Raw genomic sequence first — 18,021 nt, forward strand, 5'->3', positions numbered from 1 at the left:
TCGGGTCTGCTTCGGAACATCGCGACCTTGGCCATAGTCTGCTATGGATGATCGGCGCGGATGGGGTGGAGAGGAAGGTCCAGCTGTGAGTGGGAGAGGAAGGTGTACCAGGGTAGGTGAGGTCGGGAGGGGGGTATGAAGGTGTCGGGGGTGGTAAAGTTGGGCGGGGCGGCCAAAGGTGTCAGGGAGGGTGAGATTGAGAAGGTGGGGAGGATGGAGTCTGTGGAGTGGAAAGAGTCTGGGGGGAGGAAGGAGTAAGGGTGGAGGATGGAGTAAGTGGGGGAATGTCCAGGTGAACGTGCAAGGGAGGGTTCTGTGGAGACAATGACTGCCTCCAAGGGAGCGAACTGAGGGTGGGCATGATAGGTGGAAATGGTGAGTGTGAGAGTGGTGGAGGGAGCTGGAAGGGTGGGAGGCTGATGGAGCAATGGTAGCGACAGAAGGGACAGTGAGGGTGGCTGGTGGGGACTCAGAGGCAGACACAGACCATGGGGGTGGGAAGGAGGAGGCCAGGGAGGTCAATGTGGTAGGGAGTGGGATTCATGGGAAGGCAGGGAATGTGCACGCTCACCTGGACATCCTGGAAAGACAAGGGTTCTGGTTGGTGGATGACGGTGGGGAGGTCGAAGGTCAACAGTGGTGGGGGTAAGGAAATGTGTGACTGGGGGAGAGGAAAGGATGGGAAAGCTTACGAGAAACTTGACTACGACCATATTTTTCAAATCGAAATTGAGAAAAGCCTTGTGTTAGAATGGCATAGGTGCTACATGGGAGTGTGATCAGTGGGTGGGCGGAGATACAGGTCAGATCAGATGGACAACTGAGAGTGAACCCCAGCAGGCAGCATTGAAAATGCTCAGGACATTGAGATGAGTGTGATGGAGGAAGGGTCCGCATGCGTGGGAGAGTGTCTGCACAAGGCTCTGAGAGGTCCTGCCACACACACACTTCCCCCTCCAGAATCACTCGTGGTCCGTGCAGCTGAACTGCTAGTGGGGTCAGTGGGGGAGATGCAAGGAATGAAGCTGGAAGACAACATTACACGTTATTCAGTGAAAGTGAATGTATTTTCAGATTATAAAGTGACAAAATGTCTTCACCCATGCAACGACGTGTTCAGAATTTCTTAACTTTTCTAGGCCTACCACTTTGTCTAGGTGCTGCCCTGACATCTGCAGCAGGGGTGGAGATAGCCTGTCCAATGGCTGATCCTGAAGATGACTTTGGCATGGATCCTCTGGAGAGCCGAGGCCTTGAGGGTCCCCAGCTTGCTTTGACTTTCCTCCTGTGGGCAAGTTGCTCCCTTTGTGGTGACAGAGGACAAGGTTGAGGCGGTTACAGGTAAAGGGGGCTCGGAGGGAGAGGACGGCCTCTGAGATTCTTGAGTGGATAACCTAGGGGTGTCCAGCTGCTGCTCCTTCTCCCTTTAGGTGCCTGAGGGCCCTGGCCTGACACCTTGAGGGGAAGGAGCACCTGGAAGAACATCAAGGTGCCCCATTTCCCTTTCGCGTTGGCACTGCAGAAACTCACCCATGGCTCCCATGATGGAGTGCAGGCCTGCACGTATCTCTGTGTTCTGCTGGATCAGGGTCTCCATGGCGTCCGCCATCCTTTCCATGGAGACCTCCATACGCACAGATGTGGACACTACTTGATCAGACAGTAGGCGGACACACTCCTCTGTTGAGGGATTCCAACAGATTTGCCTGATGTTTCCCCGCCTTCTGCTGACTCTCCACGATGAGTCGGAAGGCCTCACAGATGCCTCTTCCCCAGCAGTCCTCTGACTACCGAGGAGCTCAGCTGAACCTGCCTGGTGCCTGCTGCAGACACGTGTCCGCGCGGTGACCACCAGATTTTGAACCCGAGCCTGCTCTAGATCTAGGTCCCACCGAGGTGTGTGTCTCTGCGCTGGTGGAGGGTGTGGGTAAGCACTTTGATGGGTCTTCCAGGCAGCTTATTTCCAGCTCTTCAATGGAGGAGGTGTCCTTTTGGCTGGAGGTGAGGATGTGGATGGAGCTGAGGGACTGGCTGCCTGAGGGTGTCGGTCACTTGGCAGAGCTCCCCGTGAACCAAAGTAGAGATAATTAGTACATGGCAGCAGAGTCAAAAGTGGTTTGCATTGCATTGCAAACACTCACAGTTGCGTTGAGAGAGGGAAGATGGAATACTGGATCCTTAGGTGGGTGCTTGCTGCCGACCTCACCATCACTGCAGGCACGGTCCACGTCCTTACCAGTCAGTGCATTGGCACACAGCTCAAAGTGAGTGAGGGGCCTAATGTGGCCACTCCACCCCAGGTCTGGGACCTCTCTCTGCTGATGTGAGCCAGCTTCTCCTGCATGAAAACAGATGGAGAGAGTGTGAGCAGGACACATGGCACTGCGTGGAATGTTTGTGTGATGAGCGGAGCCATGGACGGGATGAGGACGTGAGCTCCAGCGGATATGAGCCTGATGGGGATGTGAGGGTGTGTGTGAGAGTTAGTGGTGTTGTCCCTTGAGGTGTGAGATCCCAGTGATGTGTAATGGGTTTGTGAGTATGTGAGTTAAGAGTGGCGAAGTGGTTGACTTACCCTGGCAGAACAGATGAGAGCATTCATCCTCTTCCTGCCCTGGTTGGCTGACCTCCTCTGTGCGCCGTTGGCACTGACCGCCGCTGCCAGCACCTTCCCAGCCGGATTGGGGACTCTGGTGGACATCCTGAAGCCAGAGTCGGGGTAGAGGACATCACGCCGGCCTTCCACTGCATCCAGCAGGTGCGGGCATCACTAAATTTGGGGACTACCGCCTTCTTTGCTTTCAGGGTCATCTGGCGCCAGAGGAGTCCTGGTCTGCACACATGAAGTAGGCTGCGCTCTGGTGCGCTTTAAATATGGCGTCGGGAGCGAGGAAGCGCTGAGGTCACGGCGTGGTGGCCGAATCCAAGCCCATCCACCAGCGATCCAGCACGTTTCCCCTGAATGCATTATTCATGAGGCAGGATGCACCGAGAATAAGACAATGCAGCGCAAAAAGCCGCCATTGCGCCTGGCGGGTAAAACGTCTCTTTTCCCGGCCGGCTACCGTGCCTTGTGCAAACCTGGGGCGATTCTTCACATTGGGCTGAATGAGGTTTCAGAAATAAGAAAGATGAGGCCATGAAGAGACTTGTGGAGGAGGCCAAGCATTTTGACATTGATGGATGGGATCTTTGGAAGAATCTGTAAAAGGCAATAATCTTCATTTCCGGTCTTTGCTCATCCAAACCCTGAGTAAGGCAGCATTACCTCAACAGAACATGGCAGAAGCATAATTCTGTAAATGATGGACCTGAGAATCATTTTGTTTTTATTTAGATAGACAAAGTCAATATTTCTATTGCCTGTTTTTACTCACTGGGTAGTATGATAGCGACGTAATGCATTGACTCTTAAAATTAGTCCTAAAGTCAGAAACCTAATCTTCCTCTGAAATAAGAAAATGAGAGAGGTAACTTTGTCATAATATACCTTTTTTCTGTCTCCCCTCCTTTTGCTAACATGTACAACATCAGCTAATGATGGATTCATGACTGAGCAGCATTTCCAAGTTCACAGTAACCATAACAACCGGAGCTCTGTAATTTACAGACTGCAGAGGCTCTCTGTAGCTCCTTTGCTAGCAGGTCCTTCGTTTGTAACACTATCAGCCAGTGGATGCTACAATTCAGGAAAATTCCTAACCTTTGTATTTGTGCTCGCCGCAAATCAGTTCCCGTTGGCAAACCTGCATTTTATATGGATGCAAACGTGACCTTCTCTGGTATGTAGGGTAATAAAACCTTTAAGCATTTGGCGTTGTGCCTGAGTAATACAAAGTGTACTCCTCATCTCTTCGAACTGAAGGAAAAGCTCAATTTCATTCAATCATACAGCTCAGAAAGAGGCCGTTCAGCCCTATAAAAGAGCTGCTAGTCCCTCTCCCGTGCATTTCCCCCATAGCCTTACAACTTTTTTTCCTTTTTCAGACTATATCCAATTCCCATTTGAAAGTGAATACTGAACCTCCTTGCAGGCGCTGTATTGCAGATCAGAACAACATTGTGTACAAATAAATTCAGCAAATAAAAACAAAAGACAAGGCATTACTTAAAGCCCATCAAACTTCTCCAACTGAGGCTATAAACCACACGTGGGTTCTAAGCATCATCATGAACTGGCTCATTGCAAATGAAGCTAAGTCATGTGAATAGAAGCAATCTCCAGCTGTCATATTTCTGTCCAGCCTTCGATTCGTGATCCAAGTAGATCGCACTGACTCTGGATGCAACCTACTGCCAGGCAGCTTGGGATTCTGCTTTCAAAGGAGGGTAGACTTCCACTCCAAAGGAGGTCCAACACTTGCAATAGGGTCTCCAAAGCATCACACCTGAAAGCTGCAGAAATATCCTCAATGGCAGCTCTACCTTCAACTAACTATAGCCTGTCACTTCTTCCTTTTGAGACCGAGCAGTACCCTTTGAGAGTTGGCCCAACTTTTGAATTTGCGGCCAATCTGCAACCAGATCTGATTCCATCAGTTTGATCTTGATTTTGTCCTATTATGTAAAGCAAGTGATGACGGGTGGACAGCCCAATTTACATCTCTCCCAATTTTCATTTCAATGAAAATAAAAATCAGGATAGATATAAAATGAAGTGCCTTCTTGCTACCACCTTTTTTACATAATCATACAAGGTCAAGGTCTACTTCACTGTGTATGTTTTTCATAAACAACAAACTCTGTAGAGGTACATGAAGAGAGGTAGGACAAGGCTTATGTAGAAGATAAAAGAGACTACATGAACCAGTGGGGTTGAATGCTGTAGGTTCCATATGTCATTCCATGTAATTAAAACCATGGGGAGGAGGAACCTTAATTGTAAAATTGGGTCAGTACAGACATATAAGCACTATAAGCATGTACGTGACCAAATGTGCTAAGATCAGAAATCTGAAAGTTATATGTGCAAGACCCAATGCACCACCCGATGCCCAGTCGCAGTGGGGTGTGCTGTGTGCATCAGCTGACAAGTATGGTTGGCCTCAAACCTCCTTGTCTAATAATACTTAGAACCAGCACAACATGCACTGATCATCGCATTATCCACCCAGGTGGGCACTCATTCTCCGTCGCGCTGACTGCTGAGCATGTGGGCCATGTCTGCGGCGATGGTAAGATTGGCGGCAAACACCCACATGTGGATCCTGCACCCCATCACCCTTCCCTCAACACAACTGTGAGCGCTCTCTCTCCTGCTTTTGACTCTGCTGCCATGCACTAAGCATCTCTACTTCAGTTCACAGGGAGTAACAGAAATCTCTCCCAGAAAGCCAGTACAGAGACTATTTTAAAGCGTTACAATAAAAGTGTTGCAATAAATACATTGTACAAAGCAGAGATTCTTCTGATTAGAAAGAGGAATTTCAAAATCATTTGTTGAACGCATTCCTCATTAATGAATATAATTTCCTGCATTTCCTCTTATAGGTACAGTCTCCCTTAACATAATATGCTTTTTTTATTATTTTTACTTGGCTTCCAAGTTTATTCTGGAGTTGTGAGATTAAAAGAATTAAGGACAGCACTTTGCACATCATTAGTCTGCTAGTTTGTAACTGGTTCGCTGTTAATCAATTTCAATGAATAAATAATTAGTCCAACTGATAATTATTTAGCAGCCTGAGATAAACAGAGCATGCTGCACCAACTTTATGTTTATTATTCTACAAAGTATCTGCTTTCTGTAATCAACCAGGGATCTGGCACACAGGGATCCTATAGCTATGTTGATGAATGTCAATACTAAATAAATAAATAAAAATGGTCTGGAGAGTTTGGGCAAAAATTGACCCATCCAAACGTGTGGCACCATCAGGAATGTGCAGGAGTGATTCCTGCTATTTGTCCATCTTGGGTCTTTCTAGCTATTGAAGCATTGGTTTTCAGTGTTATCTGCAACACAGGAGGAAACACGGAAAACTGAGAGTGACAGAACTACACTAATGAATCAGACTTGCTGGTCAAATATCAACCATAGCTTGGAGCATTACAGATCTGCTTGGGTCGCTTGTCAGAATGTCAAGTCTGCCACAGAAGGCTAACTTGCTTCCAATGTTCCATTGCCAGTTGCCATGTTGGAACCAACTCAACTCTAAAGCAACCTCACTGACTTCTCTCACGAGGAGTCAAGTTAGTCAACAACTAACAAGCATGAGTTTGAATCCTTGCTAGGCAGACAGAGGATACCAGGAACTTACGGGTATGGTAAGCAGCACGATTCAATAAAATATGCAAGTTTGGACCATTCAGATCACAGTGTAGACACACACCATATCCCATCAAATGGCGTTCCACCAGTTTAAGGTCCAGAGCTTCAAGAGAAACCATCTCAGTTTTTGCAATAGGCACTGAGCTCTGTCTATTTGAGAACATGGTCTAATACTTGGCATCCAGATAATGTCTTTGTGCAGCAGTCAGTGCCATGTCTCAGAATTTCCAGGACAGTTGCTGTTGTGACATTCATTTTTCCAAGCATTTTAATAAGATCTGCTAAAATTTGTAATTGATGAAATATTTATTTTGTTATTTTTCTACCTGAGCAGTTGAAAATTATTGGGTTAGATCTTTCTGACCCTGTGGAGCCAAGCTTGGAGGCAGCAGGGCCAGGAAAATAGAGGTGGGGTGGGGTGGGGGGTCATGCCTACTGGAACGGTTCCCAGACGCATTCCCACCTCCAGGGGACTTGCCCAGGATGAACTGAGAACTGGGTCAGCTGCTCGGTCCACAGAGGCTTGCAGTCAATTCATTCAATTAAGGCCCTGCTCGGAAGTCATTTTGTGATGGCACCGGTATTTTACTGGTATTGTGCCGGAGTGGCACCCCAAGTGGCACATCTGTGCACAGAGGCCGCCAGCTTAATCCAGGTGGCTTTCCAGCAGCGGGATAGGACAGGGGGGTGCGGGGGAGGGTGGCATCAGCACCTCAAGCTCCATGCCCCAACAATGGGATGTGGGGCTGAAAGGCTGTAACTCTACCCATGAATAGGCCTGCAGAGGTGTTTCCCCATTAACCTGATGGCTGCAGCGGCTTTGAGATTTTTAATTTATAACTTCAGTGCCAGCAGCAAGCACACCTCCATTGCTGAGGTACCCGTGCACTCTCCTGCCAGGGCAGTGCCCACCTGTCCTGGTGGGGCTGCCAGTCTGACATTGCTGCAGGCCGTCTGATTGGGCCTACAGCCTCAGGAGCTCACCTGCCATCCTTAATAGGATGGGGGCAAGTACGGAGGGGGCCGAGTAGGAGGTTGTGCTGGAGTTCATGCTTAAGACATGGGTAGCCTTCAGGACCCCAGCTGGGCCTGTCGTCAGGGTCCCGACACCCACTGAAAAATCTAGCTCATTGTTTTCCTTCAAGCATTTCTAACTGCACGGAATATCAGAATCTGCAGACTCCTGATGTCCTGAGTGGTTTTCCCCCCAAGCACTGAACCCAGGAGTGGAGATTAGGAAATGAGCCTTCTTGTGATCTTCCTGTTTATTTGCCCAATAACTAGCCCATCACACCAGTCACTGTGTTTTCATTCATTTGAATCCCTTTGTTATTTAGCAGCTTACTTAATTCATCAAATATACATTGATTTAAGTAATTGCCTTTAGCCCAGCCATTTCATGCCAGATATTTTCTACCTTTCATTTGTGATTTTCACTAAATTTCTGATAGCAATGGAATAAATGTTTTGCACTATAATATTTGATATTGTCGGATGTTTCTAAGAATGGGAGAGACCATTCTAAGGTTTCACACGTTTGCTAACACATTTCTTTCCTTTAAAAATTCAAATGTATTTTGGCTCTGTGGTGCAGTCATTTTGCTTTGACAATTATTTTGTGGCTAGTTTTACAGTCTGTCCCTTGGACCAAGATGCACTTTGTACTGCTTATCCCATTTAATTCTTTCTACTTATCTTCCATTTGTTAAGCATGTTTTAATATTAAAACGTTCTCTCTACAGATTGATCATTTAAGGTTGGTGCTTTGGCTGTTCACATGCTGTAAGTATGTACAGTTTGGGATTTCTGGTAGACGAGCCTTAATTATTGCTGAATTTCCAGCAGTGGCTCTGTGCCACAGGCAGGAAACCTCCACTCCCGTTGTCAAGCAGATGCTGAGCTCCTTCTCCTGGCCAGATCAAGGCCTGCATTGATAGTGCGCTTAAAAAAAAAAGCCAAGGAGATTTTCAGTTTACTTTAGTGCTCACGGAAATGTTCCCGGCCGACCACTCCAACATATTTGCAGTCCCCAAAGGATCGCTTCCCGTCCTCCACCAACCTAGGCCCAGTGAGCAGCAGGAGGGCACCCATAGTCACCAATGCAATTTGAAAGAGATACCTAAGACCAAATTTGTCTTGAGCCTCAGGGCTGCAATGACTTTGCATCGCTTCAACTTGCATGGGCATCGTTTTATAGGCAGGGAAAGGGTAGGCAAATTGATAGGTGCCTGCAGGATTCGGTGCTCATGCAAGCAGGTCAGTGATCACTCACTTAAGGAAATGGCAGCCAGCAGTATGGAGTACAGTTGGTTCTGGAGTTCCACGGTGCCAATATAGCCCTGCATTGCAACTCCAGCCATGGAAACTGCTGACAGCAAAGCACATACATTAATGTTAAGTCACAGGTTCAAACTGAAAAAGTTATATTTGTAGAGTGACTCATCACCTTCAAATGCCACATAATGTATAACTTCTGAAGTGCAGTGATGTTTGTTACATAAGCAAACGTGTCAGGCATTGGGCTCAAATCGTCCGTTCAGGGGCAGAACCCCTACTTCCGACTTCAATCAGGCAAAAAGTACACACCCACCTTCCTCCGATTTTTCAGGGCAATTTTCTGATGGAGGATTCTGATGCAGAACTCAGTCAGCGCATAACACCTCGGAAGGAGCAGCAGATAGAATCCACACAGAAACCGTGCCTCCTGTTTAAGGCACAAGCTGCCATATTCTGGTAAGTAAAGAGTTTAAATGTCTCAAAGCTTCTTTGAAAAGCTATGGAGAGAGGTAAGTGGGTAAGGGAGGGTAGGGTAGGTAAGGGGGTAGGGTGAGCAAGGTAAGTGGGTAATTGGGTAGGGCGAGCAAGGTAAGTAACTAAGGGGGAAGGGCGGCAGCTGGGTAGGGTGGTAGGTGGGTAGGGTGGTGGGGTCAGGTCAGGTGGGGTCGGGTCATCGGGGCATTGGGGCATCGGAGGGGTGCTCAGGTGGTGGGGGCTAATGTGGTCAAGCCAGGGGGTCAGGGATGGAGTTGGTGTGTCGGTGGGGGAGTCGTGGAGGTAGTCAGGTGGGTCAGGGAGGAGTTGGGGGTGAAGCAGAGGGGAGATCCGGGAGGGGGGACAGTGTGAATGACTGGGGAGACAGTTCTGTAGCTACCCAGGTGTTAGACTAGGTTATAACCTGTCTAACATTTCCTGGCTAACCATCCAGGTAAGTAAATCAGAACTGTCCTAAGTCTCTGGCTGTATCTCAAAGTTGGAGTGTCTCGGGCAGCAGGAGAATTGCCCATCGGAAGTTCAAACTTCCAGGGCAATTCCCATGGAATTTCTGCATTGGAACTTCTGAGGGGTCCTATAGAGTACCTTGGGAGGTACGTCTGGCCATGACTATCCGGAGACTGGAAGATCTGGGCCTCTGGATTAGCAAGAACCCACAAACAGCACAGAGATAAATTTCTTTTGTCCCTTTCTGGTTGACTGTGTAATGACTCTACATTGCTCCTCCTTCATCTAGCCCAAGCACAATGGAATAGAATTCACGCTGCATAAGCAACACATAGTTCACATCTGCTGGGACCCACAGACTGCAGGCCGAATTGATTTGCTCTCACTCTGGAAAATAGTTAATGTATGCAGAGGTTCCTTTATCCAAAAGCATTTAGGGCAGTGAATCTGATGGTACCTGTTGTAATATGGATTCTTTAGATGTCTAAATTATGAGATCTTGAGACCTATATATTTAAACATGAACCATTTAATGTTAACCTTTAACTATTTACAGATTCCAGTTTTCAAAGGTATATATTCAGTTTGAATCATGCACATCAAATCTTCCAGGTCAGCTCTGATGGGAACATTTTCCTGTACAACAGCTTCATTTACTTTTTACATGTTTTGCTTCTTTTGAGTTACCTCAGATAGCTTTCCTTCATTCCTAGCCATCTGCTCACTCTGCACTGCCATCTGTCTCCATTGCTCAGGGGTCTTTTGGCTCCCTCTCTTTGGGGTTGTCTGTCACCCTTGCTCTGGAGTCTTTTGCTGCCTTCCTCCTGGGTTCTTATTTGCCCTCCCTCTGGGGTCGTTTGTTGCCCTCACTCTGGGGTACATTGTTCCCCCCCCACCCCCCACCCCCCACCCCACCTCTGGGGTACTTTGCCGCCGTCTCTCTGGGAATTTTGGTGCCCTTAGCTCTTTATTGGGAGTTTCCGTCTCTGTAGGGTCTTTTTATTTTATTCATTCACAGGATATGGGCTTTGCTGGCTGGGCCAGCATTTATTGCCCATCCCTAGTTGCCCTTGAGAAGGTGGTGGTCAGTTGCCTCCTTGAACCGCTGCAGTCCATGTGCTGTAGGTACACCACAGTGCTGTTAGGAAGGGGGTTCCAGGATTTTTGACCCAGCGACAGTGAAGGAACGGCAATATATTTCAAGTTAGGATGGGGAGTGGCTTGGAGGGGAACTTCCAGGTGGTGGTGTAAGCATCTATCTGCTTCACTTGTCCTTCTAGATGGTACTGGTCATGGGTTTGGAAGGTGCTGTCGAAGGAGCCTTGGTGAATTCCTGCAGTGCATCTTGTAGATAGTACACACTGCTGTCACTGTGTTGGAAGGAGTGAATGTTTTGTGGATGCGGTGCCAATCAAGCGGGCTGCTTTGTCCTGGATAGTGTTAAGCTTCTTGAGTGTTGTTTGAGGTGAACTCATCCAGTCAAGTGGAAAGTATTCCATCACACTCCTGACTTGTGCCTTGTAGATGGCGCACAGGCTTTGGGGAGTCAGGAGGTGAATTACTTATCACAGGATTCTTAGTCTCTGACCTGCTCTTATAGCCACAGATTTATATGGCTAGTCCAGTTCCGTTTCTGGTCAATGGTAACCCCCAGGATGTTGGTAGTGGGGGATTCAGCAATGGTAATTCCATTGAATGTCAAAAGGCGATGGTTAGATTCTCTCTTGTTGGAGATGGCCATTGCCTGACACTTGTGTGGCGCGAATGTTACCTGCCACTTGTCAGCTCAAGGTTGGATATTGTCCAGGTCTTGCTGCATTTGGACATGGACTGCTTCAGTAGCTGAGGAGTTGCGAATTGTGCTGAACATTATGCAATCATCAGCGAACATCCCCACTTCTGACCTTATGATGGAAGGAAAGTCATTGATGAAGCAGCTGAACATGGTTGGACCTAGCACACTACCCAGATTAACTCCTGCAGTGATGCCCTGGAGCTGAAATGATTGACCTCCAACAATCACAACCATCTTCCTTTGTGCTAGGTATGACTCCAACCAGTGGAGTGTTTTCCCCCTGATTTCCATTGACTCCAGTTTTACTAGGGCTCCTTGTTGCCACACTCGGTTAAATGCTGCCTTGATGTCAAGGGCAGTCACTCTAACCTCACCTCTGAAGTTCAGCTCTTTTGGCCATGTTTGAACCAAGGCTGTTGTTAGTATTAGAGATAGTTTAAGTTATGTTTTTATTTCTGGGTGTTAGGAATGAGTTTTAGCTTTAAGTTGATTTGTGTTTCTGTATGTGTGTGTTAAGAAAGGAAGAACCTGAGTTTTAGTTTCACGTTAAAAGTTACCTGCATTTCAATGAGTGTACAACTCTTGAAGGTGAGTTAAAACAAACACAAGGTAGAAAAAACTGTGCTGTTGCCTAGCAACAGAGGTCCAGAGAGAGCGGCCCCACCAGATACAAATAAACTAAGGAAAGTTTGAGTTCAGTTGCTCAGTGTGCTCTAGGGTTGAAGTGAGTTGCCAGCAGAAGCAGCATAGGAGAGAGACAGAGCCCAAAACTAAAGTTGAAGCCAGCCAGAAGAAACCAGGCACAGCAGGGGGGACTGGAGAGAGAGCAGATTTCCCAAAAGAACCAAAAGATCCCAAAGCCAAGGAGATAGACAGGAGGGGTCCCAATAAGATCTTCTAGTCAAAAGAAGAACAGGAGTCTGGAAAAGGTCCTGTTGAGTGGAAATGAATGTAAGTCACAGACAGGAAGGCTCCAAGCTTAAAGGGATAAAGATGCAAGACGCAGACTCAAAGCAAAATGGATCTTCTAGTTTCTCACAAGCCTAAGGAGACAGCCGGAGATCTGTAACTATTTACTATGGACATGTGAAGCTGTGGTGTTTTGTTGACATGGCTGAGTCTGAGAGGGAGTGCATGGAAGGAAGCTTGAATACATGTGGCAATTCAGGAGAGAGGAACATTAGAAGGAGAGTTCGAAACCCTGACAGTGGACATTTGTGGGAGGCATCTGAGAGAAAATCGTTTGGGAGATGATTGCAAAGCGAGTTATTTGAGAGTGGAGATTGGAAACCCTCATGTGAAAGATGGCGTTCAGGGAGACCGGGCAGTTCATGATGTGACAAGAGTCTGGGGGGAGTTGATGAGGAATCCATAGCATCTGTTTGGGTGGCATCTGTCACTTGGTTTCAGTGTGTGGTATGCCTAACCACAGCTCGCCTATTGGTTTACATGGACTGTGTACTTACTGTGAACATTAGAGCATAAAACAACTTTTGTAACTTGTGTTATCCTTACAAATCTGTATATATCTGTAAAGGTACAGTTCTGGGTGAAGGAGTATTGTAATATAGTTCCTCTTTTCTTGTTTAATAAATGTTTTATTATTTTGTTAAAAGTTCATCAGTTGACTCCTGTGACTCTGTTCAGTAGCTGTCCTCTATATTTCTAAGCAAAAACTAAAAGTTAGGATCTACCAAGCCAGGTTCTACCCTGGGATCTAACTTGTCCAGTAGTAACACCAGCTGGGACCATAACACTGTAATGAGGCCAGGAGCTGAGTGACACTGGAGGACCCCAAACGGAGCATCAGTGAGCAGATTATTGCGAAGCAAGTGCTGCATGATAGCACTGTTGATGACCCCATCCACCATTTACTGATGATCAAGAGTAGACTGACGGGGTGGGAATTGGCTGTTTTGGATTGCCCTGCTTTTTGTGTACAGGACATACCTGGGCAATTTTGCACGTTGCCGGGTAGATGCCAGTGTTGTAGCTGTACTGGAACAGCTTGTCTAGGGGCAGAGCAAGTTCTAGAGCACATCTTCAGTACTATTGCCAGAATATTGTCAGGGCCCATAGCCTTTGCAGTATCCAGTGCCTCTAGCTGTTTCTTGATATCACGTGGAATGAATCAACTTGGCTGTAGACTGGCATCTGTGATGCTGGGGGCATCCAGAGGAGGCCAAGATGGATCATTGTCTCTTCTAATTTGCTGTTTATGGCCTTTTTTTCTTGTCATTACCACTTTAAATATTGTTACCACTTTAAGACTATCTATGCAGTAACCATTTTTTTTACTCAGGCTGTAGTTGCTAGGATACGGATGGCTTAACTCTGTCTTTTTTTAGAGACTTGTTGCTGGGGAGATTTTTGACTCAACTTTGAAAGAAAAGATTTGCTGGTGTTGTATTTTGAACAAGTGTATCAATGCAGGTACAGAGTGTTCCAACTTTTGGTATTGTTTTATTGCACTGTCAATTATGGAAGCCATAATCTGCTCTCTTTATTTTAAAGTGAGTATGTTTGAAGCTATTCCCATTCAGTTTAGAATGCTTTTAAAACTAAGATTTCAACATTTTACTCTGTGCAAGAAGACAGGAACCCAACTGAAAAGGGTTCGCTTTCTTTTAAACTCTGCAGGCTTTTTCTTTATTTCCTTACTGTGCTCTGTAATTTTTCGATTGAGCTCTGCCAGTAGATTTTTTGAAATCCTTTTTTTCACTTGCAGCCCTCTTTCAGCTGGCCTCTGGATGCTGAGCCCTTGGGACCACCACCTATTCTAAAATGTAAGTACAGCTACTTTTTTGTATTTTTGCTCACTACCTCATGAATTGTGTCACTCGGGTTCTTGCAATTTTCTGTACTGTACTTCCACTCACTTTGGTGGATTCCTCACTTCCAAGTCTATAGTGAAGCTTCTTCAAATTTTTCTTCAAGTTTCCTTCTTAGATGCGCGTCTCTCTAGTTAGGCGGATCAGTTGATTTTAGTTTTTCATACCTTGGCATGCTGTTCTGGATTCAAGCATTTAGCTGCCACCTTTCATATCATTGTGGATCACCATGTTGGATTATGGTACTATCTCTGGTGTGGTATCTTGTAGAAGCGACCACCACTGCTAACCGTGCTGTACTATGCTGAAAGCGCTGAGATCCCCTCCCCCACCCCGCCCCCAACCATGTTGTAGTATGGTACGTGGTGGTGTCTCAATGGTGAAATCTTGAGACTTGTATATTTAAACATGAACCCTTTATTGTTAACCTTTAACTATTTTCAGATCCCAGCTTACTGTCATGCATGGTGCTGTTACTTACATGCAGGCTGGCTCCGGAGTGTTCTTTCTAGACTGTTCTCTTAGTCTATTACCATGTGAATCTATGCGTAATACCGTGGGCGGTGCTAATTTCCAGTCCCACATTAACCCTTGCTCTGCCGAGCACCTTTACATTACGGTGGCATGCAGGCACATACAACATTATACAACTGAACCAATGAGATGTGCAGACGGCTGACTAGTCATTATCACATTGCTGTTTGATGTGCACAAATTGGCTGCTGCATTTCCTACATTACAACATGACCACACTTCAAAAGCACTTCTTTGGCTGTGAAGTGCTTTGAAACATGCTGTGGTCATGAAGGTGCTATATAAATGCACATCTTTTTTTCTAATTATAATGTTGGGTGCATCAGAGAAATACAGGTTTCAAGGTTTTCTGAGTGATAACTTATTTTGCAGAAGCTATTAGTTTGCCATATGGAGATAACGTGATAAAGTGGTTTTAATAAGCTCTCATGGTCAATTGGAATCATTATCCTTGTTAACTATTTTAATGCAAGCCAAAGACCATTTCAGGAGAAATCAAAGCTAATAATCTAATTTGAATTAAGGTAGGAAACACTTTACATCTGAACCCAATGTTGTTCTCACCCAAAATCCACGTACGCGCACTTCCCAACAGATATCACTGGGTAGGTTTTAGGAGTGGATACATTAGCAGATTACGGGTGAAATTTATCAATGCTAAAAGTGCAAAACAGGCTTGTAGTGAATCAGCAGCTTATGTTTTACCACATTAGCTTGTTTTCCATTGACATAGAAAATGTTGTCAAGATTTCTAATTTCAAGCCAAATAAAAGTGACAGTGACAGTGACAGTAGGAAGTGAGACTCCATAAAGAGTTTGAACCTGTGAACTTCATGTTGAACATTCAGCGAAAAAAAATCAGACACGGTGAGAAATCACTTGCCGATTTACGACAAGCCCATTACATGCTGCTGGCATAGGCCAATTTCACCCCCCCCCTCCTTATTCCTCCCTCGCACAGGAATGTCATCACCGTTGTATCAGCTAAACCATCTAACTCAACATAGACTGGGGATCAAACGTAGGCCTTTGCTGGTCTGTATTGCTCATTGGCGTGCCATGCAGTGTCTAGGGCCATAGGAACATAGGAATTGCTAGCTTCAGTTAGTTTGCCTTCTATCATCCCACTAGTCATATAAAACAGCAATAATTTTCTTTCCTGCAGGTTGTTTGCTGTGCTTTGATGTTTGTAGTAGTGCTATGGACTTTTCCTTTACAAAACGCACGGGTAAGTTTGAACAACATAAAGCAAGTGCAAATAATGTAATATTCAAAATATGCCTTAAGGGTAATAGGAAAAATAGGCATTTTGTCATATTGTTGTCTGTCTGCCAACAAGTTGTCTATCAGATAAACCCTGAATTCCCTGGCTATTTTCAAGATGTCATCTCTGGTGATGATGGCTGCAGCTCATCTTTGTCACATTGCATTTCACTGTGTTCAGCATCACCATTCCATTGATATGCACTACTCTCTACTGTCCAGTTCTGGCATGACAGCTAATCGCAACCGTCTTAACAGATTTTCTTTGGGTCACATTTTACAGCATTATCAGATGACCTGGCGCTAGCACCTCCTAAAGGGCTGCTGATTGCCCTGAAGTTGTCACGGGGTAGAAATTGGAGCAGCAAAACCACAACGATGAATAGTCGCCTTCCAGGGTGCAGATTTGGAGATTCAGTTGCAGCAAGTATAAGAGAGAAACAGTATTTTTGGAACAGAGAGGGACTTCTTCCAAAGAGTAGTGCCAGCAGCCTGGATAGAGGGAACAGAAAGAGTGAATGCTGTCTCATAACATGACCATAGCCCAGGAGCTGGTGAAGAAGAAATTTCTGGGCTCAGGAGATTACCAAAATAAGCGTACTCACATTTTGCCTAATTTTATAACGTTGGCTTAGAACGCATATTAAAGCCACTGCACTACTGGTGGAAGGATCCGAGAGGGAGAGTGCTACTCACTAATTTTCAAATGCAAGGGCTTTATTTTAGCATTTCATTCCATAGATGTAATAGCTATGAAATTTGGCAAGTAACAATGAGCAAAACAGTGCATTTGCGTGGTGAATGCTTGCACTCATGTAAGCTGGCTGATGATTAGGGTTCCCTTCTGCTACTGGTTGAAGCATGTCCTCTTCTTCCCCACCTATACCGTGGCAATGAACCTTTGAAGAACAACGTAGTTTAAGATAAATAATGTCTTGGATAGTCAGTGTGTTCCAGACTGCATGCCTCATTTGATGCTGTTCTTCCTCCTCTAGAACCAGTAGATATTGAGCTCTGTCAGCTCACAACCACATATAGCAGATGGGGTGGAGCTTTATGAAGGTGTATGCAGCTGGAGTAGTGCAATCCATGAAATAAATAATGAAACCAAGGCATCAACATACAACTACTTGATGCAGCTACTAGAAGACTTCCTTTTAAGGTGCAGGAGCCATCGTGGCTAGATGGGCGAACCATGCAGTTCCATTTTATACGGCCAGTGAGTTCCAGCAACTGTGTTTGGGTATTGAGACATTATAGGACCATGAATCCATTAATATTTCTTTAGTAATGAATATTAAAGAGCCTTGCATGTGCCTGGTGCACAAACCCTCAGTTCACAGGTTTTATATCCAATTGGTATTTGCAGTGGGCTGCGGTGCTGCTAATATGGGACACGTGCACCTCTTGAAAATCAATGTTATGATGTTAAACAACACATCACAAACCCCAGTTTCAAGACTTTATTGTAGATTTGATTTCAATTTTGTTATACAAGCTCTGGTCTGATGATACTGCAAAGACTATGGGCCCTGACAACATCCTGGCAATAATACTAAAGGTTTGTGCTCCAGAACTAGCCAAGGTGTTTCAATAAAGTTGCAACACTGGCATCTACCGAACAATGTAGAAAATTTACTAGATATGACATGTCCACAAAAAGCCGGACAAATCTAATCAGGCCAATCACTACCCCATCAGTCTATTTCTTGATCATCATCAAATTGATGGAGGGTGTCATCAATAGTACTTCAAGCTGCACTATCACAGCAATAAACTGCACAATGATGCTCAGTTTCAGTTCTGCCAGGGTCACTCAGCTCCTGACCTCATGACAGCCTTGGTCCAAACATGGACTAAATTTTTGAATACAAGTAATGACAGCGACTGCCATTGGCATCGAGGCAGCATTTCACCAAGTGTGGCATGAAAGAGCACTAGCAAAACTGAAGTCAATGGGAATCAGGGAGAAAACTCTTCACTGGTTGGAGTCATACCTAGCACAAAGGGACATATTTTTGGTTATTGGTGGCCAATCTTGTCAGTCCGAGGACATCGCTGCAGGAGTTCCTCAGGGTAGTGTCCCAGGCCCAAACAGCTTCAGCTGC

The sequence above is a fragment of the Cetorhinus maximus genome, chromosome 5 (assembly GCF_964194155.1).
Source record: "Cetorhinus maximus chromosome 5, sCetMax3.hap1.1, whole genome shotgun sequence".
Taxonomy (NCBI): Eukaryota; Metazoa; Chordata; class Chondrichthyes; order Lamniformes; family Cetorhinidae; genus Cetorhinus; species Cetorhinus maximus.